The sequence below is a fragment of the Myotis nattereri genome (genome assembly GCF_964212035.1).
Source record: "Myotis nattereri genome assembly, chromosome: 8".
Classification (NCBI taxonomy): Eukaryota; Metazoa; Chordata; class Mammalia; order Chiroptera; family Vespertilionidae; genus Myotis; species Myotis nattereri.
In genome coordinates, this window is record NC_138083.1 from 55,092,031 (window position 1) to 55,103,923 (window position 11,893).

The window sequence follows — 11,893 nt, forward strand, 5'->3', positions numbered from 1 at the left end:
GTGTGTCTCAGAGGCAAGGAAAAGTTCCCACACTCTGCGCTCACCAGACGCCTGGCTGGTGAGCGCTGGTCCCCCGTTACTCCTGGGTTCCTTGTTTCTTTTTCCTCCCTCTTTGTTGTGTCCGCTATTCATGACTGGGGCAAGATGCCATGCTATTCTTTCTCAGTCCTGGATCAGTCTGTTATTAGCTATTCTCCTTGGGTGCCCTATTCATGAAAACCTAACCACCCCCAGTTGCAGTAGGTGAATTCCATGGAAAAGTGCAAGGCACATTTTTCCTGCTTGGTTTGTGCTTTTCCTGTGATTCAGCAATCTGCAGAGGGAGCTCTTCATCATAGTACGCCATCATGGCTTGTGTCTGCGGCTCCAGGGAGGAGAAGTCCAGACCAAACTCTGTGGATGTTTTCAGGGAATGCTAAAGCCAGGTTACAGCAAAGTGAATCTGTTTAGGGGGTTTTCCAGATCAGTCTGTAGTTTTTAAGAGACCAACAGGATAGAAATGTCCTTATGGTAAGAGGAGGTTGGTACAGAAGGTTAAACATGTGATGCTCAAGTCACTTTAAGTTAAAGTGACCTAATTCTCCAGGTGCACCTTCTCGCCCATTCTCCCCACCCTCAGTTCTGTTACTTTTCTAGGATACTCTGATTTCTTCAGATCAGTTCCTCTACTCAATACATAAGGCTCTGAGTAATAGCAACCTGATAAAAATCTGGTGTTTCGTATTTTGCTTTTAGCGAATTGTAGAAGGGAGCTGAGCCCAGGCAGAACATCCTTTCATCTGCAGAGCTTAAGTGCAGGATGTTGGGAGGTGGGACTTCAATTTATTTAACATGTGTTCGATCTTTCTGCATGTGAAGTCATATATTTTTCCCCAGTTCAGAAAATATATATACACAGATGGTGATTAAGAGCACAGAACCTGGGCTTTAGAGGCGGAAAGACCCAGTCAACTCCTGCTGCACACCTTGCATGCTTTTTGATCTGGAAGAGGTTACGTCTCCTTTCTGAGTCTTGGTTTCCTTACATGCAAAATAAAGTTACCAATAATATCAACTTCATAGGGTCAGCATGACGGTTAAATAATGATATGGATATAGAGCTATCTAAAATACTCAGTGTGGGTCTGATATATGGTACGCGTTCAATAAGTATTAGCTATAATTATAATTATTAATTCTCAGTAATGGATTGTAGAATCAGAGATAAAACTAGTTACTTTCTAATGTACCTTCTCTCTTTAAAATTTCATTGGTGCTTCCTATCTCTGCCTTATTTCATACCTTCCCCAAAACAAACCTCTTCAGATAATGATCTGTTCATGGTGGCCCTTTGAAGGACATCTCTTCATCGCTTGGTGGTCATATTTCTATATTTTACCCTTGAGTATAAGCTGTTTCTGAGGATGTAGGAAGGGAACAAGTTATTGTGTGGGATTTACTCTCCCCATTCATCCTTGAAAATGCATAAAACTAACCTAAAATGCATGTGATGGTCACTGGGGAAGGAAAAGAAGCATGAAAGAGTAGGGAGAGGAAAAGGAATGTAGAAAGGGCAGTTTACCATTTGGACTGAATTTGGCTCTGTGCAACACATTCCAAGTAATGGTGCTCAGACAAGATAACATTTCGCTCATGTAGAAAAAGTTTGGAGGAAGATGGCCCGTGGGCAATATGGCACTTCCTGGTCTTCTGAGACTTTTCATATTTTCTATCATCCTTGTTATGTGGCCAAGTTCTCTTCATGGTCCATGATGGCTGCTTCAGTCTTCATGTCCAAATCCTTTGGAACATTGATAAAAACATAAAATATAGGATGTTAAATTTGAATTTTAGATAAACAACAAATACTTTTTTAGTATAAGCATGTCCCAAACTGCATACCTCATTTTATTGCACTTTGCTTTATTGTGCTTCACAGATATCGTACTTTTTACAAACTGAAGGCAAAACCCTCCACCAACAAAAAGATTTCAACTCACTTTATTGCAGTAATCACTTTATTGCAGTGGTCTGGACCTGAACTCGCAATATGTCTGAGGTGTGTCTATACTAAAGAATTATTTGTTGCTGATCTGAAATTCAAAGTTAACTAGACATCTTGTAGTTTTATTTGCTAAATCTGACAGGCTGACACATTCTAGGCAGAAAGAAGGAAGAAGGGAGGGCAGAAGGTCTCAGGGCTGTTCCTCCCAGTTGAGTAAGCTCCTTATAGAAACTTCACTTATAGCGCATTGGTCACCCTTAGCTGCAAGGGAGAATGAATGGGTGCCTAGAAGAAAACTGATATTCTGTATTTAGGGAAGAAGGAGAGAATGCATATTAGACAACCAGAAGTTTCTACCACTGGTGGAAATTTATTTCAGTGCTTTTTTTGGCCCCATTGATTTTTAGAGATAGTGGAAGGGAGAAAGGCGGTGTGGGGGTGGGGAGAGAAACATCGATGTGAGAGAGACACATCAATTGGTTGCCTCTCGCACATGCCCTAGCCTGGGCCGGGCTTTGGGCCTGCAACCAGGCTCAATGGAATCCGAGACCCTTCGGTCCCCGGGCCGATGCTCTAACTACTGAGAAAAACAGGCTAGGGCTATTCCAGTGCTTTTGTCGTAGTATTTTTAGCTTTTGAAATTGGGGACATCTTAAAATCTTCCCTACAATCTCTACTTCTTTCCACCCGGCTAGCAATGTTAGAGGCTCCAAAGAGCCAGAGGACATTGTCCATCTTTCCAAATTACTGCTTCAGAACCTTTTTGTAAGATACAAATTAATAGTAAATAAAAGTTCAACAACTCTAAGGATTGTTAAGAATGCCCCTAACTTTGGGGAGAGAAAGGACGTATTTTGGATATGTGGTTTTGGACTTTGTACGAAATATTGATCCATTCTATATAGTTAGTTCTTCACGGCATTCCCTTAGATAAAATTGTGAAACACAAAGACTGACCTTAGACTAGTTTAAAAGAAACCAACACGCTTCAGTGCAATGAAAAACAAAAATTGAACTTTCCAATTTACCATACTTCCTATTCTCTTGGCTTTTTGGATAAGTCAATTTTTGCTAAAATATTTTTTTCATAATAAAATTAATTTGTTGTTAAAAAGCAAAGGAACTTTTATGTACCATGGGGGGTAGGGCGCTATTCAATATAGTCAAAGGCAACACTAGTTAGCAAACAAGAAAACAAATAAGCTCATGAAAATGGTATATTTGAGCCCATGGGAAGCTCATGCCTACAAATGTCCAGCTTTATAAAGAACTCTGGCATAGACACAGTGTTGATATAATTTTGGCAGTGAATAATTCAGATGGCAGCTTTGATGTTGGGTTATATCATACATTGGCTAGGACTAGGCAGCAGCAGTGGCCTAAGGCTAACACCATAGCATTCCTCCTCCATAAATGGTAGCCCAGCAACAAAAACACATAAATTGGGCTGGCAGGAGGAGGAGTGTGAGGCTGGGAGACCTGAAAGACAGTGGTGGTGGTGAAGCCAAGCAGATAGAGCACCTAAAATATCCCTGTAAGAGGACTAGCCAGAGAATCAAACCAGGTACTTGGCCAGTATCTAGAGGTTTGCTCCAGATCTGTCTGTAGTATGGGGACTAGAACATTTTACACTGTGCATTCGGCCATTCCTGTGGATGGGAAGATGCAGCTGAGAGCACTGTGCTGGTTTCGACAAGGGCCAGGAGGCACAGCATAGTGGTAAGAGCTAGGGTGGGTCTCATCTGCCTGAAACAGTCCTGGGACATGGGACTTTCAATGCAAAACTGGGACAGCCCTGGTCACCCTACGAAGAGGGTGTTTGAATTTACAGGTGGATTTTGAGTTTGGTTGGCCTATACAGTGAAAGATCACCAATTATCAGAGTTGAAAGGGACCTCCAGAGGCTAAAATGTAGGCAACCTGACATTCTAGGCAGAAAGAAGGAAGAAGGGAGGGCAGAATGTCTCGGGGCTGTTCCTCCCAGTTGAGTAAGCTCCTTATTAAAACTTCACTTATAGCGCACTGGTCACCAGTGAGCAAAATTTTAAACTCAATTTAAATCTCTCTAGACTACCTCCAACTGGCAGTCTCTCCAGAACACTCAGAACACTTCTGATTTTTTTTTTTTTTTTTTTTTTAGCTATTATCCTGCTACTGGACAATTTTTTTAGATGGCAGGTTATAAGAAAGTAGTTCTCTTTTATTTTGATCAACCTAGGAATAAAAGTCTCTTGCACACAATTCAGTCTTGAATAATTAAGCATCTACTCATTGTGTTATGATTACTTAAATATCAATGACATAACAGAGATGTACTGGAAAGATGACAAGATTCATAGCCAGAAGTTGTGGGTTTGAGACGCTGCTCCATTATGCAGGAATTCTCTGGCCTTGCCACATTAGGAGGCTCAGAGAGATGAGGTGGCCAGTATAGCAAAGCATCGCAACACACTAGAATCCAAAGAATTTAAAGAGGCCCATATCTCAATGACATATCTTTTCGGCTAAAAAATGTGCATATTATTACTTTGCATGTGCAGCCCAGCCTGTAACTTCTCAGTTTACTTTAACTGCAGTCCCATGACTGACACAGATGTTATTGCTCCCCAATTACAGTGTTTTCTGCTTGGAGGCATCTTGTCTTCTGTAATATATCACGAGCCAGAGTCCCAGCGCTAAACATTAGCTAGTAATTTATGATCATACCTCTGAGGCAGAGAGGGCAGCCATAGCTCACTTTGGACTTGGAAAAGCACTCCAGGTTTTCCCTCAGCTTTTTTTTTTTTCTCTTTTCTTTTTCTGCATTTGCTCATTACTATATCTTTTCAATTTAGGGATGGCCTGGTTCCTGCCATGTAAATCAAAGAAGAGAGGGTCTGATTCAGCCGCCTCGCCTGAGTCACCTGGAACCCATTAGGATACAGCATCATAAACACCTCCATTTTCCCTTCGGAGAGAGACCAGACCCACTGAAGTTAAGCTACCTGCATACGAGTTGAGTGTGATCAGCTGTACTTAATCTTTAAATGTCCAACCCACAGATAACCTTTGGTTTGCTTTGATAACTACGAAATAAATTCTCACTGCGTTGGATACCAGCATTCTGATTCCTATTCAAGGCTGTGTTGCACATGTCACAGAATCTTGGACTGGACAGCAGTCCTTGGAGATCTCTGGGGTCAGTTACTGGCTTTTAGGCACTTAATTCCTAAGCCTCCCTCTGCCGACTCTAAATTTTCTCCGGGAATGACACGGCATTTGTGCATTACTAAGCTTCAGGTACTCTATGGAGGTGAAACCATTTGGAGGTGGGAGGGAGGGGAGAAAAAGGAAGATCCATCAAAGTCAAAGCTTTACAACACGGTATAACAAAAAGAACACTGGTCTAAGTTTCCAGCATCTTGGGTTTGAATCGAACTCTTTTATTCTCGCCCCCGCCCTGCACCCGCCCAGCTGTGCAATCTTGGGAAAAGGATATTAATAATTTTGGCCTTGTTTATCTCCTCTGTAAAATGAGAAGAATGGTTAGTACTTCTCAAATTTTCCTGGAGATATGAATCACTTGGGGATCATGCAGATTTGTTGTGAAGATTAAGTTAGTTAATATATACAAAGTTGTAAGAAGAATGGCTGGCTCAAAATACTCTATAAATATCAGTTTTATTATTATTTAACATGACTTAATAGGAATTTCTTCATGCCGCTTATAAATACTTCAGAAATATAACATTATCTAGACTCTGAAATACCCTCTAGTATGACTATACCTACAATAATTTATTTATCCATTTTATATTTTTGTTTATTATAATGCTGTTTTAAAAATTTTTGTATGTGATCCTTTGCTCATAGACTTTGATTTCCTACAGGTAGTTGAAAGCAACTCTAGTAAGTTTCACTAAGGTCCAAACTACAAATCATTGGTAGTGATAACATTAACTTTAATTTCATTTCAACTTAACAGACATGTACTGCACACCCCGTTGTGGGTCAGGCACTGTGTTGGGTACAGACTGATAAACAAGACAGGCATGAACTCTGTCCTCAGAGATCTTATAATCTAGCAGTAAAATCAAATGTTAAGAATATAATTACAACAAAGTGTGATGAGTGTTACAACAGGGCGGTACAGAGAGCACATAACAAAGGGACTTCACTCAGGAGAAAATGCTGTTTAACATGAGTCTGGATGGATAAGGAGGAATTGGCTATTGAAGGGGAAGAGCAGGAAGCTGAGAGAATAGTAGGTACAGAGATAATTATTCATGTATTTTGGTTTGTATATTAGCAGCTTATTTCTTTAGTTGGTGGCTGCTGCCTTAATTTGAGTCTGTTAGAACATTAAAACTCCTTGTTGAGTTTGTCAAAATAATAAATTATACTTCTCACTTTTGTCCTCCTCCAAAGCCAATGATAATTTACATAATGTTTGTAAGACTGAACGTCCCTAATGGGGCAATTAAATAGATCAGGCAGTTAAGCAGATTAGAGTCAAGTGTTGACTGGGCCACTCTCTAATGAAATGATGACCATCATAGACACTAGCAGCAACATGTATGTGCCTTCAAAGCTACTAAAATAATAATCTAATTTAATTTTAAAGATAAAAAAATATTTTGAGAATGCCTATAAATAATAATTTATTGGCTTTTGTCTTAGAAAATCAAGTAGTGTAGGCATCAGAGTTTGTACCACATCTGAGTGCAGTATTGTCATGTCACCACAGTGATGTAGCATCAGGGCTTTGAATCTTCTATTCTTCATTTGTTGGGATAAATTCTGATGATGTTTTCAGTTTTATGTGGTTATATAGTCTTCATAATTATTTACTCTAATCAACTTGAGGGTTGAATCAAACTGATACATTACAGTTAACATTCACCAAAATTATAACAAAATACAGATTCAGGGTTCTCAATGCACATGTATACCTCTTTGCTGATATTATTTCTGAAAATCAGGAATATTCAAGGCTCTGATTTGTTATTGATATTCCAGCCTGGGCTGGAAATGGAAGTGGGTAGAGGAGCTTATTTCTGTTTTCTCCTCATCCTAAATTATTGATTTATTCAACAAGAACCAAAGGGTGCTATGGGGCATCAAAAAAAAAGACCAGTGTAGTATTATTCTTAGGTTTATCTTCAAGTTGTAAAGGTAAATTCAGAATAAAATAAAGCTGACTGGGTTTGAGTAGGAATCATTGTTGATGAGAATAGGATATAAACTTAAGCTGAAAGTAATGACCCTACCATACATATCTAGCAAAAGGTCAAAGAATATTTGATCCTCATGGTAGACATTTCTATTATCATCTGTGAGCAATTAATGTTAAATATGTCCAGACACTATCATAATGACTTAGTATTGGGCTAAAATAATCTTAATTTGTGTTCATTTTGATCATAATTCTTCATACAAATATTTTCATTCTAAATTGATATCAAATTATGGAGCCATTGTGGAATAGTAAAACTAAATATTACTTATTTATGTATTAAGCTTTTTAATTGATTTTTAGAAAGAGAGGAAGGGAGAGGGAGAGAGAGAGAAACATCAATTGGAGAGTGACACATCCATCAGCTGCCTCCTGCATGTCCCCTATCTGGGATCTAGGCTGCAACCTGGGCATGTGCCTTTGACCGGGAATCGAATTGGCAACTTCTGATATATGGGATGATGCCCAACCAACTGAGCCATACCGGTTGGTTGGATTTTTTTTAGTCATACATACATCAGTTCAAATCCTGGCTCTCCACCACTTAGGAATTATGTGATCTTGAGGTAAATAAAAAATCCTGCAGTGTCAGTTTCATTATCTATAAAATGGATGTTTGTATGTGTATGCACATTTATGAATGTCTATCTAATCTAATCTAATTTATATAGATATAAGTAGATATTCTTCTACATAGTAATTAAACTGTGTGTAATCAATTAAGTGTATTATGAGAGCAATTAGAATGCAGTCTGATATCTAAGAGACTATATAAGCTTGAAATTAGAAGTCTTTGCAATTGGTAAGTTAAAAAATGAATAGTAATGTGTTGACTAAATTTCAGTGATCAAGCCAGACTAAAACTTAACTAGTGCTGTAATTGGTTTATATAGAAGCATGAAACCAAATCTGTTGAGCTTATTTTATTATAATACCTGTCTACCTTGGTATCTAAAAATGGAATCAAGTTCCTTTCTCTGAATCCATCCCTCTGTAATCAATCTCCTGCCCTCAACTTATTCAAATGACTTCCCTGTATTACCAGCAGGATCCTCCCATAATCAGGCCAGTCTGCACTATGTTTTAGGATCTTCCCTTGCTCATTTTCATCTTCATGCAGGTCTCTGTTTTAGGGAGCTTATTATCTAGTGAAGGAGAAGGATATTAAAAAAGTAATTATTGTAAAGTGAGCTGAGTGTTATGTGAAATTTACAGGGTGCCATAACAACAGAGAGCAGGGAAACCTAATCTAGTATTCCTGAGAATTGCCATTTATACCGTATTCAACAAATATTTGATGAATACTTAGTATGGACCAGACATGTATGAGGTCTAGTTGGGTATTTAAAGGAAACATAATAGGCAATAATATTGTACTACAATGATGTAAGTGACAAATATTGCTTCAATATCAATCATATTACAATATATAAATGTATCAAAGTAACACACATACCTTAAATTTACAAAATGTAATGTCAAATTTATCAAATAAAAAAATAAAAGGAAACGTAACAGACATAGTTTGTAAAAATGATGTTTAGGCTGGAACCTGAAGGATGAACAGGAAATAACTATGTGACAGGAGGTAGGAGAGGAAGACAGGTTTCAGGGGATAGCTGGAGGGCTGAGTGTAATGTGGGTTAAGAGCAAGTATGAGCTGAGTCCAAGCTAGTCCTGGGATTCTGTATTGGGCAGCTGGGTAGATGAGAGTGTGCCATTTACAGGAACGATGAATAGTAGTTTGGGGAGTGAGGGTTTGGAGATTCACTTATTTGTTTATTCCACAGTTATTTCTAGACTATATTCTATGTGCCAGGCTCTGCTCCAGGCATTAGGAATATAATAATGCACAAAAGGAACCAAAATTCCTGCCAAGTTGTAGTCTATAATATAGTGGAGGGAAGTAGATAATAAAAAAGTATATAGTATGTTAGGTATTTATAAGTGTTATAAAGACAGAGAAATCAGGAAAAGAAGATAAGAAATGCTAGGTCAAAAGGTAGGTTGCAATTTTATATAGGATTTTCACGAACAGCCTTTCCAAGAGGCAATAGTTGACTAAAGTTTCCAAGGATGCAAGAGAGCAAGAGCTTCTATCTGGAAGAAGAGCAGACAGAGGAAAAGCAAGTGCAAAGGCTCTGGGGTGGGGACATGTCTGTCCAGTATGGCTGAGTGGTCTGACAAAGGGGAGAGTAGTAGGAAATAAAGTCAGAGGAGTGGAAGGATGGAAGCAGATTATGTAGGGTCTTGGAGGCCATTATAATGCTTTAGGCTTTTACTTAGACAAGGATGGGTAGACATTTAAGAGTTTTGTGCAGAGAGTGACATCTGATGGACATTTAAAAAATGTTACTCTACCAAGTTCAGCTTTGGAAATGATGAATTTGAGGCTATCCCAATGGGTAATTCAAAGGCAATTGACTATATGGGTCTGGAGCTCAGGAAGTCTGTAGACAGACACATGTGCAGGTCATCAATGGTTGGGTGATAATGGCAGCCATGGAAATCAATAAGATCATCCAGGCAGGTGTACAGAATGCAAAGCACATTGGTCTTGGGGTGTTGTCTTAAGGGGTTGGTTGAGAAGGGGGAGTCTGTGACAGAGATGACAGAAGGCAATAGGAAACGCAGCAAGCAGTGGCATCAGGAAGCCTAGGAAAGGGCCCTGAGAAGGATGGGGGTAAACAGTGCCCAAAACATGCCCAGAGGGCATGAATGCAGGTAGGAGAGTATGAGATGTGGGACAGAGTGGATGGATTCAACTTGGCAGGAGGGGCACCTGAGGGAAAAGCAGCAGAGGGTGGAAGAGTGGTTGCTGCTTGGTGAAGTGCAAAGCCTTGGTAGTATTTTACCCACAGACATAATTATTTCAGATATTTGGGGTGACATGTCTTTAATGTGCATCAAACATGGGGAGTGGGTGGTGGCTAATGAAGCTACTGACTGTCACATGATAGAGAGAGCAATGACTCATCTACCTCCCAGGGCCCAAGAGGATAGATAGGTCTATTCTTTTTCATATTTTCTGAATTATTTTTTCAGTATTATTTTGTGTTGGTTTCAGGTGTACAGCAAAGTGACTAGACATTCAGACATTTACAAAGTGTTCCCCCTGATACTTCCAGTACCCACCTGGCACCATACAGAGGATGGATCTATTCTTGAGTGTGCCTTCCTTTTGCTTGCAAACTATTAGGTGACCATCTACCAGGACCTGGCCTAATACCATGAAAAGAAAAATCATTTCCATCCAATCATCTTGTATTGATTATTTCAATTCAACATATATTTTGCAAAAGTGCTTCTTTTTTTACAGTGTAAAATTTTTATATTTAGAATTAGGCAGCTGGACTCAGTTTAGATGATTCCAATTTTGTTGGCAACATCCAAAGCATCATAGTCAGGAGCCAGTCGAACACATGCCTTCTTCTCACCATAGGCCTGATCAGGGTGTTGACCTTGGCCACATCAATGTCATAGAGCTTCTTTAGAGCCTGTTTGATCTGGTGCTGGTTGGCCTTGACATCCACAATGAACACTAGTGTATTATTGTCTTCTGTCTTCTTCATGGCTGACTCGGTAGTCAGGGGGAATTTGATGATGGCATAGTGGTCAAGCTTGTTTCTCCTGGGTGCGGTCTTCCAAGGGTATTTAGGCTGCCTCCAGAGCCTTAGTGTCTTTGGCCGTGGGAAGGTGGGTGACGTTCGGATCTTCTGTTTTTTTGTGGCTGTGAACGCCTTTCAACACTGCTTTCTTTGCCTTCAAAGCCTTTGCTTTGGCTTCGGCTTTGGGAGGGGCAGGGGCTTCCTTCTTAGCTTTCAGCGCCATCTTCGTAAAAAAGGCTGCAATAGTGCTTTTGCAAGGATTGATATTACATGCTCTTTGAAAAACTTTAATTAAATTAAATATTAAACTAAATATTTTTTTACAGAATTTTTACATTAACTTTTGAAACATGACTAATTTGTTAGCTCTATTTATGATTCAGTCAAATGGAATTTTTCCTAATTCTCTTTCAAACCCACTCAAAATATGAATATAGCTTAGCAAAGTATAATATATCCCTTCTTTCTGATGCTTCAAAGGTCTCACTTCAACAGATGTAGATAAAAAAACATCTAAATTTAAATGTAAACTTGAATTTGTTTAATTCAGATTGTTGCTAAGTATTTTTAATTACTTGGTCTGTATTTTTTGATCTTTAATTTTTCCCTTTTAGTGAATTTACTGAAATCAAATAATACCTTGCTACTTACAGAACAATTACAAAGGGATTTGTATACTTGCTATGCTCACCCGGCTCCAGCCAGAGCTCTATATAAACGGAGACACACATGATAGAAACATAGACTAAAAACTTTTAAAGGTTCAACTCTAAAATTAATTTCCACAAAATCACTTTAGAGTTCAGGAAACTATTTACACTGATGAACTGATCTTGCCAAACCATTTCTAGCCTTTAGTTAAAGTCTTTGAACATGGTTTGGAGAGAGGGGAAGGCAGATGAAAATTAAAATTTAAAAGTATGGTGGCTTTTCTTTTTCCCCCCTTTAATGAGATGTCTCTTATCTCCTTTTTGTCACTTGATACAAACTGTTGAATTAAATCACTTCAAGGTAGATTGAAAAAATTTTCAATGTGGTTGGTTTTAATGCTTGATATAAGAAGGGAAAATGGAAATGGTCGATTCC

General features: G+C 38.9%; 1 pseudogene across 1 annotated transcript; it reads right to left on the reverse strand.

The window, feature by feature from the left end:
- Window positions 1-10,559: 10,559 nt before the first annotated feature.
- LOC308523793 (large ribosomal subunit protein uL23-like) lies at window positions 10,560-11,030 on the reverse strand (annotated as a pseudogene). Its single transcript has one exon. The product of its transcript is annotated as a large ribosomal subunit protein uL23-like (transcript).
- Between the last annotated feature and the right edge of the window lie 863 nt (window positions 11,031-11,893).